At 41.3% G+C, this 15787-nt stretch overlaps 1 pseudogene; it reads right to left on the bottom strand.

Moving 5' to 3' along the window:
- Window positions 1-1979: 1979 nt before the first annotated feature.
- On the bottom strand, window positions 1980-3487 carry LOC139419582 (insulinoma-associated protein 1a pseudogene; annotated as a pseudogene).
- Window positions 3488-15787: the final 12300 nt, after the last annotated feature.

Consider the following 15787-nt stretch of genomic DNA (forward strand, 5'->3'; position numbering starts at 1 on the left):
ATAACAGATCATGAATGATGATGGTCGTACAGTAGACATGCAAACACAACAGTGTGAGAGGTTTTATGACCGTGTGGATTGTAAATACTGGATTCTGAAGTCATTCTTCCATGTAAAAGTAAAATATTGTAGGTGAGTATGTAGGCTAAGTGAGTGCTCATAGGGTTATGGGGAGTCTTGACCTTTCCAGTCACTGCCTGTATGTTAGTGATGGTTGACGTTCCATCTTGCACTCCAGGCTAAACACACACACACCGCAGAGAAGAGTACCAGAGTATCATGAAAACATGATCAAACCAGTAATCTCTTATTGTAACAACCTCTAATGCTACTGATGCCGTGGCCACCAAAAGGGTCATAGTGGGGAACCTTGAGCACTTTCTGATGGCGGCACAATTATATATTGTATTGCTAGACTTAGAGGAACTTCCTTTTTCCCAGGGGAACATTACTTCATGCCATTACTACTTTATCTTCACAACAATTACCAGTTTCATTACAAACACTTGTAATTAAGGCATCTGTCAAATATTCATGAATACAAACAAGTAGCTAAGCATTTACCCGATTGTCTCTGGAAAGAAATGAAACCTTCAGCATGGAGGTAATGGTACAGAAAGCTACTGGAAAACATCAGTGCTTCATCAGGATTTATTTATTCTCAACACTTCTTTGACCATTCATTTGATTCCATGCATTCAATTCTACTCCACTATGCTCAAGGAGTAGTCTTTGCTTTTGGCAAATGACAGGAGTGGAATGTTAGCTAAAAAGACTGGTATCCAGGCTACTCAGGGAGAGGGGGAATTCCCTTTTTTGGGGCGTAAAGCAAGCAGCAGCAATTATTTGTTGTACCACAAGGGCGCGGGATGATACCAGTGTAGCTTACAACAATTGTTTTCAGTTGATATGAGAGGATCTCTTGTGGCCAAAATGGATGAAGGACTCTTCCCTGGCTTTTTATAAAGAGCCATTTTAATTCCAACCATTTACATTTATTTTGGAATAGCGTTAAAAAAGTAGGACCTACTTATGTGCCAGATTTCCAACATATTTGAAATGGTAATGTGGCTACATTTTCAAATGGATAATAGGCTAATCACTACGTTTTATGAAAACATGCGTATTTTCGTAAATATAGCCAAAATACTTATTCCTGACTTTTTTTTTTACCATAAGAATGCCCCTTCTGTCTGTAGAACGCTGCAACCTGGTCTCAGAGCATTTCGTATTATTCTGTTCGTAAATACGAGACACTCCATTTAGTATGATACAGTATCATATACATTTTAGTGTCCAGGATTACGTTTACTATGTTGTTTCTAGTCTATAAGACTAGGCTGAACTAAAGACAAACCTTTATCATATTGCACCTTACCCCGCTTCCCCTGAACTTGAACCTAATGACCACTGTCAAGGTCGATGCTTAAAGTTGGAAATGGATTTGTCGGTTGGGCCCATTCTATATCAAATGGGGACATGGGCATTGACCATGTTATTCAATTGTCTATCTATCATATCACAAGTAGACCTGATCCATCAACTCTAAATCAAGGGCATATTTGGTGTTGGCATGTATGGAAAGTAGATGTTGCAGAAATGGATGTAGCCTAACAAAAAGTAAACACAATAAGATATTTTATATAATAAATAGACAATTGCAGAGTAGATTTATACTTTATTATTTTAGGAAGAAGTTGGCATGATAGTATTGTGTTTCAAGGAAAAGTATACACATTTGGTCAGAGGTCATTTGAGGCAATGCGTAATTGTTTTTTATGTCATTGCTCACATCAACCTAGTCAAAAGCAACATGATTAATACAAATCTGGGCAGATAAATAAATAAACAAGCACATTATTAAATTAACAAATCAATAAATATCAAATAAATAATCGACTATAGATAAATATACATTTGTAAAAAAAGAAAAAGAGAAAACATTTACACAAAAGTAGACTATTCAGGAGGAACAAATGTTTACAATAACTCTTTCCAAACGGAATGAAGTCATTAATGCCGAAGCAAAAGCCTGAGGTCATTAAATAGTTTGGGACAAAACTATCACCTGTCTGCACTCCGTTGGGTGATACTTGTTGATGTGTCTGGTGAGGCCAGGGGAGGAGAAGAAATTATCCCCACAAAATCGACACGGAAACACCTCTCCTGTCACCTTTGTGATACGCTCGGTCCCTGCGTATTTTGCGGAGGGCTGGGGTGATTCCCGGCCGGACTCGAGCTGGCAGCTGTGTTGTTGGTCTGTGACTATGGCCAAAGGAGAGGAAGGAGTCTGATTCTGGGGATGACTAGCTGCTTTCCTGTTGTGCAAGGCCAGGTGTTTCCTAAGGTACGCTTGTTTTCTGAATTTCTTTGAGCACTGAGGGCAGCTGAACATCATTTCTTCATCCGAGCCCGAGTCTGAGGGTGGCGTGGAGGGTGGGAGTGTATATCTGGCTGTTGGTGTATGAGGTCGGCTCTCCTCTCTTTGTGACGAGACTCTCTCCACTTGGAAACCCTTTGGCTTGTGCCAACGTCGGTGGGAGGCCAGGTTAGCGGGACAACTAAACACTTTGTCACACTCGTCGCAGCGATATTCGACTCGGACGATGCGAGAGCACTTGTGGAAGGCCAAAGTTAGAGGGTCCGCGTACCGCTCCTTGCAAAGCTGACAGATAAACTCTCCGAGCGGACTACTGGTGTTGGAGCGCTGCTTCACCTCATCCTCTGCCTCCTCCGTAATGCGCAACCCGAGGACGGGAGATGTGGTTACCTCATGTCGGACGCTGGACTTCTTCTCTTGGTTTGGGGAGCTTGAGGACTTGCGCTTTTTAGAATTAGTATTTGGAGATCTGGCGTTGGAGAAGGCAGGCCGCTTCACTGCTGCATATTTAGCATTCCCGCACATGGTGTCCAGTCTGGTGGTCATCTCCGGAAGAGACGGCGACACTGGGGAGCCATCAATGGCAAAGCTTCCCAAATTTGCCTCTGGAAAGGTATCTGCTGGAGCAGGAGAAAGAGAGCTGAGCATTTGATGAGCGGAGTCCGCTGGCGGGTACTGATATCCCTCGCTGTCAGGTCGGGTCGGGCTCAGCGAGGGCGCGCAGTGAGACTCTGACATTCCACCAAAAATAACCCGGCTCTGAACTCTGATAAAGTTGTGGCACACCGAGGGCTGTGCATGAGCCGGGGCATTCTCGACTAGCGGTGAACAGTTGGCGACCAGCGCCAAGTCCTCCTCGCGCATCCTGTATGAAACAGGACCAGCCTTTTTAGAACGTTTTATAAGGAAACCCTTTGGCATGGTGACTGTCAGAAAGCACACTCGACGCGTTATCTTCAACCTCAATACGTCTTCACTGTTAAAGTCGAGGCCAGGGATTGTAAAGAGGCGTGCGTAATCGTAATGCGTCCTCTTCTCTCTGCAGTACTTGTCCACACTGGCCCTCTTTCGTTTGTCTTGGTCTTTATAAAGCCCCCAAGCTGTCATTGTGCGTCAGTTAGGACGCAGATGGCAGCAATCCAGCCGTCAATAGAAAGGCCCGGCAACATGATCCACCGGGAGTCTCTGAGGAGCACAGCGGCAGATGTCAGCCTCCCCCATTGCCTAGCCCCCCCCGACCACTTGCCCCGTCCTTGACGGTTCCTAGCCATTATGTAGATTACACAGAGCCATACCACCCTTATCCAGCCTTTATCTTCCCATGTCCTCTGAGACTCTATTCAACACACACGTGCCACAGCCGTCCGTCCATTCATCGAAACGCACGAATCAAAAGGAGGGGAAAAGTGCCTGTGGGGAGTCAGGTTTGTGTCAGTTTGGAGGAAAAGAAGCAGAGCAGACGAGGCACAGCACCAGTGAATCTAAGCAGATCAGTGTTCAATGCTCTGCCCAAATGCACCTTAGCCTACACTTAGGCGTCATGGGGCATTCAACTATTTGAACATGTTAATTTCATAAAAAAATGTGTGATTCAACAATATGAGAAAAAAACGCCAAATAACTCCACACAAAATAACTCCATATGATTTGTTCAGTCCCTGGTGTGAAGGGTATCCTAATTATTTTAATAGTCGTCATCAACTCTGCTTCATCGTTGTGGCAAACTGCCCAGAACCAATACCCCCACTATCAAACGTCTCGACTCAACAATAGAAACAGTCTGTCATGTCACTGTCAGCGAAATTAACCATTTCCATCACATGCCCACAATCTGGCGCAAAAGCACATCACATATACAGACCCACCCCACCCCCACCCTTCTAAAACTAAATATTATTAGTGATACATTGGGAATAGCAGCAGGGCTATCTGCATCAGGGTTATATTGTAAAGGCCAACAAAAACGGTTGAAATCAATCAACGGCAACGGTCACAGACCAATCATCTTCCTGACCAATCATCTTCCTGTAAACTATGGAGAGAGGTAAAGGTTGGCTCTTAAACAATGCACATAAATCTAAGAAGTCAGTTGCATTGATTAATGTTTTGTAGCCTCTTTTGGACTTAACACCAACATTTTGTGTATGCATATTGTCGCAATTCTATACGTTCCTGAAATAAAAGTCAATAGGATATGTTATTGCAACGTCCCCATTTCCAGCTTTGATATAGATATTAGGCCTGTCAACTCAGGCAAAATAATAATTTTTGACCTGTTTTCTTATAGGTCTTCTTTTCTTTAGCCTATAACTTGTCACCGCTGATTTAAAATAGACATCAGATAATATCGTTATGAAAAATAAGCATGTCCCATGCAGAAACAGACATTGTCTTGTACTCCGCAGCAAACTCATTTGGAATATGCTCAAGGCGCACACCCACAAACGCACGCACGCACGCATGCACGCACGAACACACACATCCCCCAGCCGTTGTGCGGTGTCGCCCAACCGGTCTGTTGTCTCCGGGGAGCGTTGATTGTTATTGGATTTTTTTTCGTCCTTTGGGGATAGGAGACAAAAAAAAGTTAGAGCGCGAGAAGGATTGCGGTATGGAGGGGCGAGGGGCGTGTATTTGTATATGTGTTGGGGGTCGAAGGGGGACATTCCCAATTCTTTTACTTTCTGCCTTTGTTGGAATTGGAAGTTTGAAGCGTGTGCCTTTGGAGGCACAAGCCACGCGCCCGCCCTGACCTCTGTGACACCCTATTTGCATAAAGCTGGAGAATTGATTTCGGTCCTATTCTTTGACGTGACCTGCCTGACTTACCCCATTACTGGCGGCTCAGACGCACAATTCAGCAGCGGCATAATTAAACGGAATCACAAATGTGGCGCTTTTAAACTAACGGAATACCTATCTCCACTGAGGCATATGAAGAATAACACGTTTTAAAAAGGCGCCATGGTCACGCACAATATAGCCTATAGACTCGTCAACCTGTTCAAACTAATTCCGTTAATTTAAATTAAATACTTCTGATACAACTAGACAATGTTCCACAATGTTGTTTTGAACATGTAGCCTAATCAAAAACAGCAATGCGCTGCATGGCCCCTCAGGTTGTGTTTATGAGCCATATCTTGAGCTACATTAGACACGTGAATTCAGCCCCAGTAGGTAAAGGTCATAAGAATAATATAGAAACTTGTTTGAACATTCAGGCTAATAAGAACACAATCACAACCAGGGAATTAAACGTCTCAGACATGAGTCACAAAGAGATGAGAGCAGCACCTTTTGAGAAACAGAAGTCATGAAGATAATGGCTAACCACCTCTGGAATGTTAATCGTGGTCAGAACCTGCTCCATATTAGGCTACCGACTAGACCTGTAATAGCAGGTTGACGTTTATTGTCATGAATCTTGCCCTGAGGGCAGATCTGAGCGATTTCCACTTGATGGGCCAGCTGCAAGTCAAAATAGGCTATTCCGTCAAAATTAATGAAAACAAAAATGTACTTTTTAGTCTTAATTTAAGGTTAGGTTTAGGCATTAGGGTTAGCAGTGTGGTTAAGGTTAGGGTTAGGTTAAAAAAAATCAGATTGTATGCCTTTGTGGCTGTGCCAGCTAGTGACCACCATGCAGAACTACCTACACGAGTCGTCCCAATAAATGCCACCTAGCATCATGCTCACGCACATCACTGATGATTCGACATAATAATCTTAGCAATTGCATGGAAACGTATTTCGAAGAAAATCCATTGCCTGACCTACAGTAGCCTTACAAGAGAGACACGTCACCCTATAGGACTACCCTCCCTTTGTTCAGTGCGCAGCCTGGGCAGGAGGATTTCGGAATGTGTAATCTTGTTGCTACGGGGAAGGATGCAGGAACGTCAGCGATTGGCCCGTATCGCTCGTTCCTCGGCCATGTGCAGTTCGTGCTGTCTTATTTACATACAGCTGTACAGTATTTGCTGAGGACATGAAAACACAGCCTCCCAGTCCCCAATAACAATAGAATAAACAAACATGCAGCTACAGCGCCATGGTTCTCCAATCCCTTTTCAACCAGATTAAATTGGGTAAAGGCGGGGTGTATAGGGTGAGTATTGGTAAAGTGGGACACTTTCTGAAAAGTCGTTTTCCGGAACACCTTACGCAGAAGCATCTCATTGTCTTAACCCCCAAAATGATACAATTCTAAATAGCTTAAGAACTCTACTACACTATACATACAAATTATAATATTAAACACAGAGGACTCTTCAAACACAAACCGTCCTGAGCCCAAATGTTTTAAGTCAATACTGGTAAATTGCGACACCTTGATTGGCAAAGTGAGACACAAATCTTTCTCGTAAAGAATAATAAATTAAAGAGTATATGAGTAATTTCAAAATGTTATTCATACTAATGAAATGTATTAAAACATTATTTATGTAATTTTGTGGAACATTAAGAAGGATAATTTACTTGATGATAATTATATGATGTAGCCTATATGTAATTGTGTAGCCTATTCATAAAATAAAATGAACTTCATTTAGGCCTATCAGCTCAACATCACACTCTAATGGACATTTCGTAGAACGAAACCAGAAAGACCTTACCTATCAAACATTTCAAGGACTGTTTTATTGTTACCATAGTCAAATACAGCAAAATAAAAAATTTTAGTCATCATATACCTTTATAGTTATGAATATAGCTTGCTAGGATGTTTAATGTAATTTTTTTTAGCAAGCTAGCTGATTTGCAGATTTGAGGAAAATGAAATTGAACATTTGATCCTATTTAGAAAATAGATTTCTGTTAAGAAAACATGTAATTCATAATCCCCGGAAATATTTTTTTCTGCATCAAAATGGCCTAGAGGGGTGTCCCATTTTGACAGTAGGCGATTGGCATACTGGCACACTGTCACAATATCACTATTCTAAAACGTGAGAGTAGTAAGAAAACCATTTACAGTCATTTGGATTTACAATTACATCCCATTACAACATACGTCTTAATGAGACACTGAAAATCCTTTCTTAGTGTTTTATAACCTTAACATTATTTACCTCAGAACCCTATGTCAATTTACTTACCATTATGCCTCGAGACACGTGTCATTACACGGGATGCCACGCCCACAACGATGACGCCATACCCATTTTTTAATCATCACATACTTCCTCACTAACACACAGGCGTTATGTTATAGTACACATTTAAACATATCAATTACAAAGCTTAAGTGTCCCACTTTGCCAGGTGTTCCACTAACCAATGCTCTCCCTACTCTAAAGCCACAAATTGCATAAATTAGGAGGAGTAGGTCACATCTATAACACCCAGGCCTTCTCCCCTGTTGTTTTTTAAAATGTTTATTTTTTATTTAACTAGGCAAGTCAGTTAAGAACAAATTCTTATTTACAATGACGGCCTACTAAAAGGCAAAAGGCCTCCTGCGGGGACGGGGGCTGGGAGTACAAATAAAAATACATTTAATTAAAAATATAGGACAAAACACACATCACGACAAGAGAGACACCACAACACTACATAAAGAGAGACCTAAGACGACAACATAGCATGGCAGCAACACATGACAACACAGCATGGTAGCAACACAACAACAACATGGCAGCAGCACATGGTAGCACCACAAAACAGGGTACAAACATTGTTGGGCACAGACAACAGCACAAAGGGCAAGAAGGTAGAGACAACAATACATCACACAAAGCAGCCACAACTGTCAGTAAGAGTGTCCATGATTGAGTCTTTGAATGAAGAGACTGAGATAAAACGGTCCAGTTTGAGTGTTTGTTGCTGCAGCGAACTGAAAAAACGAGTGACCCAGGGATGTGTGTGCTTTGGGGACCCGACTGGCAGAACAGGTGTTGTTTGTGGAGGATGAGGTGTGCAGTAGGTATCTCAGATAGGGGTAGTGAGGCCTAAGAGGGTTTTTATGAATAAGCAACAACCAGTGGGTCTTGCGACAGGTATACAGAGATGACCAGTTTACAGAGAAGTATAGAGTGCAGTGATGTGTATAGAGTGCAGTGCAATGATGTGTCCTATAAGGAGCATTGGTGTCAAATCTGATAGCGCTCTCTTTCCCAGCAATCTGTTGAATATCAAGGTAAGAAGAAATGATATAAAGTTAAAAAAACAAAACATGTACCATAGTTTCAATGTGCAGGGATACTGGAGTAGTGAGGTACAGTGCCTTGCGAAAGTATTCGGCCCCCTTGAACTTTGCGACCTTTTGCCACATTTCAGGCTTCAAACATAAAGATATAAAACTGTATTTTTTTGTGAAGAATCAACAACAAGTGGGACACAATTATGAAGTGGAACGACATTTATTGGATATTTCAAACTTTTTTAACAAATCAAAAACTGAAAAATTGGGCGTGCAAAATTATTCAGCCCCCTTAAGTTAATACTTTGTAGCGCCACCTTTTGCTGCGATTACAGCTGTAAGTCGCTTGGGGTATGTCTCTATCAGTTTTGCACATCGAGAGCCTGAATTTTTTTCCCATTCCTCCTTGCAAAACAGCTCAAGCGAGGTTAGTGAGGTTGGATGGAGAGCATTTGTGAACAGCAGTTTTCAGTTCTTTCCACAGATTCTCGATTGGATTCAGGTCTGGACTTTGACTTGGCCATTCTAACACCTGGATATGTTTATTTTTGAACCATTCCATTGTAGATTTTGCTTTATGTTTTGGATCATTGTCTTGTTGGAAGACAAATCTCCGTCCCAGTCTCAGGTCTTTTGCAGACTCCATCAGGTTTTCTTCCAGAATGGTCCTGTATTTGGCTCCATCCATCGTCCCATCAATTTTAACCATCTTCCCTGTCCCTGCTGAAGAAAAGCAGGCCCAAACCATGATGCTGCCACCACCATGTTTGACAGTGGGGATGGTGTGTTCAGGGTGTTGCTTTTATGCCAAACATAACATTTTGCATTGTTGCCAAAAAGTTCAATTTTGGTTTCATCTGACCAGAGCACCTTCTTCCACATGTTTGGTGTGTCTCCCAGGTGGCTTGTGGCAAACTTTCAACAACACTTTTTATGGATATCTTTAAGAAATGGCTTTCTTCTTGCCACTCTTCCATAAAGGCCAGATTTGTGCAATATACGACTGATTGTTGTCCTATGGACAGAGTCTCCCACCTCAGCTGTAGATCTCTGCAGTTCATCCAGAGTGATCATGGGCCTCTTGGCTGCATCTCTGATCAGTCTTCTCCTTGTATGAGCTGAAAGTTTAGAGGGACGGCCAGGTCTTGGTAGATTTGCAGTGGTCTGATACTCCTTCCATTTCAATATTATCGCTTGCACAGTGCTCCTTGGGATGTTTAAAGCTTGGGAAATCTTTTTGTATCCAAATCCGGCTTTAAACTTCTTCACAACAGTATCTCGGACCTGCCTGGTGTGTTCCTTGTTCTTCATGATGCTCTCTGCGCTTTTAACGGACCTCTGAGACTATCACAGTGCAGGTGCATTTATACGGAGACTTGATTACACACAGGTGGATTGTATTTATCATCATTAGTCATTTAGGTCAACATTGGATCATTCAGAGATCCTCACTGAACTTCTGGAGAGAGTTTGCTGCACTGAAAGTAAAGGGGCTGAATAATTTTGCACGCCCAATTTTTCAGTTTTTGATTTGTTAAAAAGGTTTGAAATATCCAATAAATGTCGTTCCACTTCATGATTGTGTCCCACTTGTTGTTGATTCCTCACAAAAAAATACAGTTTTATATCTTTATGTTTGAAGCCTGAAATGTGGCAAAAGGTCGCAAAGTTCAAGGGGGCCCTCACTGGCCAATCAGAACATGCTCCATGCATGGCTAAATATATGGTCAACTCCAAATCAAATGTTAGTCCATTACGGACTAGTTTGTTAAATAGCCTACAGAAACAAAATAACAAGGTGTAGGTAGGCATATCCTATCTTTGCTAAATATCTTGGAACATGTTTGCAGTCCACATTGTAAGAAGCCTAATTGCATGGCTTCAATATAGAAATATATTGTTAAACAAAGCCTTCACACTGATATAGGGACTACGGCTACTTTAAATTGCATTATGTCTGCCATGTCTGAGCCATGGACAAGCCAGAAGTTGTCAATAAGCAAGATTAAATTAATTAAAAAGAGAATGGATAATTTGAATACAATTGTAAATTAAACTAAACAAAAACTTGTTTTAAATAGGCGTTTGTCTAAATACAGTTACAGGCACCATACTTGCTCCCCGTGGGCATATAATATTAATGTAGACTATGGATGCTTTTACGTACATCCAAAATAACAACAGGAGCACGCTGTTTTGCTGCTCCCAAACTCTTTTAATCAAGCTTTGGTGATTAATATTTATTTCAAAGCAGTCAAACCCTTCATTGATAGGCTGCTATTTGGCGAATGCATTGGGCATTGGACAAAAAAAAACTACCTTCGTTAATCCTTAAAAGTCTATTGACACATCCGTGCTTCAATCTAAGTAACATAATTCAAAAATCCCTATAAAAATCTGTCAGTTTAAGCTAGAGATATCAGGTGTTTTGTATGGGCTGCGTCTCAATCCACCTCATCCGCTTATGTCGGCCTTCCGCATCTGCAATGGGAGTCATCTGAAGGTAACCCATACAAACAAATGGAAGTATGGAGGTAGTTTCAGGCTAACAAAAATAATGGGTTAAATATGTGTCCAAAAAAACAAAAATATTTCCTGAGCTTTCTTATATCTCCTAGATATACAGTGCCTTGCGAAAGTATTCGGCCCCCTTGAACTTTGCGACCTTTTGCCACATTTCAGGCTTCAAACATAAAGATATAAAACTGTATTTTTTTGTGAAGAATCAACAACAAGTGGGACACAATCATGACGTGGAACGACATTTATTGGATATTTCAAACTTTTTTAACAAATCAAAAACTGAAAAATTGGGCGTGCAAAATTATTCAGCCCCTTTACTTTCAGTGCAGCAAACTCTCTCCAGAAGTTCAGTGAGGATCTCTGAATGATCCAATGTTGACCTAAATGACTAATGATGATAAATACAATCCACCTGTGTGTAATCAAGTCTCCGTATAAATGCACCTGAGATTTGTCTTCCAACAAGACAATGATCCAAAACATAAAGCAAAATCTACAATGGAATGGTTAAAAAATAAACATATCCAGGTGTTAGAATGGCCAAGTCAAAGTCCAGACCTGAATCCAATCGAGAATCTGTGGAAAGAACTGAAAACTGCTGTTCACAAATGCTCTCCATCCAACCTCACTGAGCTCGAGCTGTTTTGCAAGGAGGAATGGGAAAAAATGTCAGTCTCTCGATGTGCAAAACTGATAGAGACATACCCCAAGCGACTTACAGCTGTAATCGCAGCAAAAGGTGGCGCTACAAAGTATTAACTTAAGGGGGCTGAATAATTTTGCACGCCCAATTTTTCAGTTTTTGATTTGTTAAAAAAGTTTGAAATATCCAATAAATGTTGTTCCACGTCATGATTGTGTCCCACTTGTTGTTGATTCTTCACAAAAAAATACAGTTTTATATCTTTATGTTTGAAGCCTGAAATGTGGCAAAAGGTCGCAAAGTTCAAGGGGGCCGAATACTTTCGCAAGGCACTGTATGATAGACACATCAAAACCTTATTCCTTACGATACTTTTTTTGACTGTCTTTATTTAGCATTTACAAATGTGTTGTAATTCCATGCATTTATATGGGCTATAGTAGTAAATGCCAAATTCAATACCTTTTTTTTTATACCTAAAGGGGTCCTAAAATTCTAAATCAAATAGCTAAGAATTTTAGAGGTTCATTCAGAAGAGGGGAGGCTATGCAATATTTCTAAATCGGATGGGGTCAGAAGCATGATCTCAAAACTCCCATCTCTAGAGTTAGGATTAGGTTTATTGCTAGGGTTAGGGTTGAACCAGGATGTGGACATGAAGCTCGGGTAAGGATTAGGAATATTGCTAGGGTTAGTGTTGAACCAGAATGTGGACATGAAGCTAGAGTTAGGATTAGGTTTATTGCTAGGATTAGGGTTGAACCAGGATGTGGACATGAAGCTCGGGTAAGGATGGAAGTTATGGTTGAGAGGTAGAGTTGAGCCTTTAAAAAAAGAAAGAAAAACAGCTAAATTGGATGTTGTAAGTCCACAACAATGTTTAAACCCCATCAGGAGGGCCACTTTTGAGGTCTGGGAATGTTTTATTTTATGTTTGTGTGTAGTTACCCTTTAATTCAAGTGGCACATAGCAATAGGCTGTTGTTTAGTGGTGTTTTTGTAGCGCACTTGCTTGATAGTACAGTTTGCAAAACAAATACCCACTGGATTGATTCAAATACTTCTGACATCATTCTGCCAGGTAAGCATAGGCTACTTTGTAGTTAACGTTTAATTGACAAGGTTTTGGGGAAAGACTTTCCACTTTTTATTAGCATCGTCGCTACTGCCTACACAAAGTGGTAGACGCACAAACACAGACAAGGGGAATTCTCATTGTCTCTTCAGCAAGTTGCAGGAAATACGAATCACCAATTCATTCTGTTAATGTTTTATGATAAACGTGTACCAACGAATTCATTTTCAAAACATTTAGTTGATCCCATACTAAGTTCAATACATTTTCAATATTGTTGAATTCCGTTTTGATGTCTGGATTCCGTGATTCTGTAAGTGTTCTCCGTATCGCGGATTTTATAGGGCTCTACAGATGCAAAGTCTGGGACCTGGTCACAATTGCACACAAGGTTGTCTACGATGCAGTTTACCACTAGATGTCGCTGTATTACTGACTATTGCTGTGAGCTAGTATTGACAATTCACCAGTACGCATAACGTGATATATGACAGCGCAAAGGACGTGAAAACCTCGTGTTAACATGTATTCACATAAAATGGGTAACGACAAACCTATGCCCTTTAGTTCAGTTCCAGAGCTGACTTTGTTTGGGCCTATAAGATCATTTGTATTCAGCATTCGGTGGAGTGTAATTATGTTAGGCCTCTATCAATGCTACAGCAACCCATCTACCTTTTCTTGTTCACGAAACACACTGACCAGGGTGGGTATAATGTGTGGAACGTTCCAACGGGAATCTGTTCCAAAAACTTCGTAAATAACAAGGTTGCCAACAAACAACGCATACAACGTTGGATAGCGGCCGAATAAGATACCGGGTAGGGGGTGGGCTATTTCATTAGGTTTTCACTCATCACGTTTATTCCGAAAAATGTCTCTGGTAGCCTATGGAAAAACATTAAGAATAAGCTACGTGGTGAGTTGATGCCTATTCGGCTGCTAGTTAGCTAGGTGAATTGATCATGCTACTTTGTATGCGTTGTTTGTTGGCAACCTTGTACTTTACATAGTTTTTGGAACAGATTCCTGTTGGAGCGTTCGACAAATTCTACCCACCCAACTGGCCAGGCAGCTAGACTTGGTAAAGCTGATAGATGCAGTAGGTTCTGTCTAGCGTCATGGTCTTAGGTTGGATAATGTGACAGCAGTTAGAATTCCATTCAACCATTTTTTATAATAGAGGTATAAAGTGAAGCATTCAGCTTCTCAGGCAGTTCATGGTTCTCTTACAAAATAGGAAGGAGAAGTAGTGCTTAGAATAAATGAACTGGGGATAGCTAGGCTGGTCTTTGACAATGAAAACCAATCATACCAAGGAATAATAGGAACTAGAAAAAAATCTGTGTCTGATCCACAATCACTGCTTACAAACTATTTTCTGTTTAACTGATTGGACTTATGTATGGTAACAGTTATTTGAAATATATATTTAATCTACATTATGTAAAATATAGGAATTACTGAGGAAAAAGTTTGCATTGCCAAAATAGTAGTTTGAACATATCTCAAATGCAAAATAATTATGAATGATGAAAAAAATTAACATCAGGGGTCATTTGATGTATCAGCAATGTCATTCTAATCTTAGACTATACCCCATGACCTAAACTGCTATCACATACATCTATTGTCTTGTGCATCCAAAACTATTATCATTGTTTCCTTGTTTTAATTGATTTTAGACTCACTACCCCCAACCCGTCCTCCTAGCCCCCACCCCCACACCCAGCTCTGTTGTGGGTTTGACCAGAGCTGGTGACCTATCAGGGCCATATGGTCAGGCGGGGGGTGACTTCATACAGTAATTAGTGGATGGAGTCGGGCCCCAGCTCCAGTGCCACATTAGCCAAAGGGTTGTTTAAAGCGGAACTGGTAAGGCTAGTAGTCAAAACAGACAGTCTCAGGCAAAACAGGCAGTCTCAGCACATAACTGAGTATAGAAACCATGTACCAATGTCTACAATATACAACTATTTATTGTGCTATTACACACACATGGGATATGCCTATAATGTTATGAATCATGCAGCATACACTTCCACGGTGTTGTACTGTGCTTTCAACATAAGGATGCATTTGAGCGTGATGAGAGGTGGAGAACCTGGGATTAGGTGCCCAGTCTTGTTCTAGATTGAGGTCCAAAATACTGTTGTTTGTGACTCTCTGTAACCCCTAGTGAGAAAATCCATCTGAAAACCATCTGAAAAAATAGATAAATATTACTGTGCTGGCACAACAAAGACACATCGAAAGGACCATAATCCTTAATGATAATGCTTTAATTTGCCACAGTAAAAGGCTCACAAAGAGCAGCATAATTCCCATCTTTCTCATAAACATCTCCGGTGTTCAGTCTGTGACTGACACCTGTGCTTTTGTAGGGTGTCATAATCACACCACGCCATGGCTGGACTTAGGGAGCCAAGGTAATGTCTATGGAAATGCAAGAATGGCTCATAATAATGCCTGGAACGGCGCAAATGGAATGGCATCAAACACATGGAAACCATTTTGGAAGGTCAGGTGGCAGAGAACCTACTGGGCAGGGAGGGAATGGGATGAGAGGGGGAGGGGAACAGTGATGATGGCCCTCTTTTAAAAAAAATGTAACCTTTATTTAACTAGGCAAGTCAGTTAAAAACAAATTCTTATTTACAATGCCGGCCAATCCTGGCCAAACCCGGACAATGCTGGGCCAATTGTGCGCCTCTCTACGGGACTCCCAATCACGGCCGGATTTGATACAGCCTGGATTCAAACCAGGGACCGTAGTGACACCTCTTCACTGAGATGCAGTGCCTTAGACCGCTGCGCCACTCGGGAGCCCTCTGAATGTTTAGAGTCTAGTAAACAATGTACCCTCCTTGTTGGGGAACCATTTAATTGTTTAGTGTGGCCCCCACCCATTGGTCCATGTTTGGGGAGAACACTACACATGCTCCTTTCCCCCCCAACCTTTCCTCCAACCAAACACGTAGAATGGCACATTGTGGCTGACAGGCTAGATGCACTCATTGG

Source organism: Oncorhynchus clarkii, chromosome 10 (genome assembly GCF_045791955.1).
Source record: "Oncorhynchus clarkii lewisi isolate Uvic-CL-2024 chromosome 10, UVic_Ocla_1.0, whole genome shotgun sequence".
Classification (NCBI taxonomy): Eukaryota; Metazoa; Chordata; class Actinopteri; order Salmoniformes; family Salmonidae; genus Oncorhynchus; species Oncorhynchus clarkii.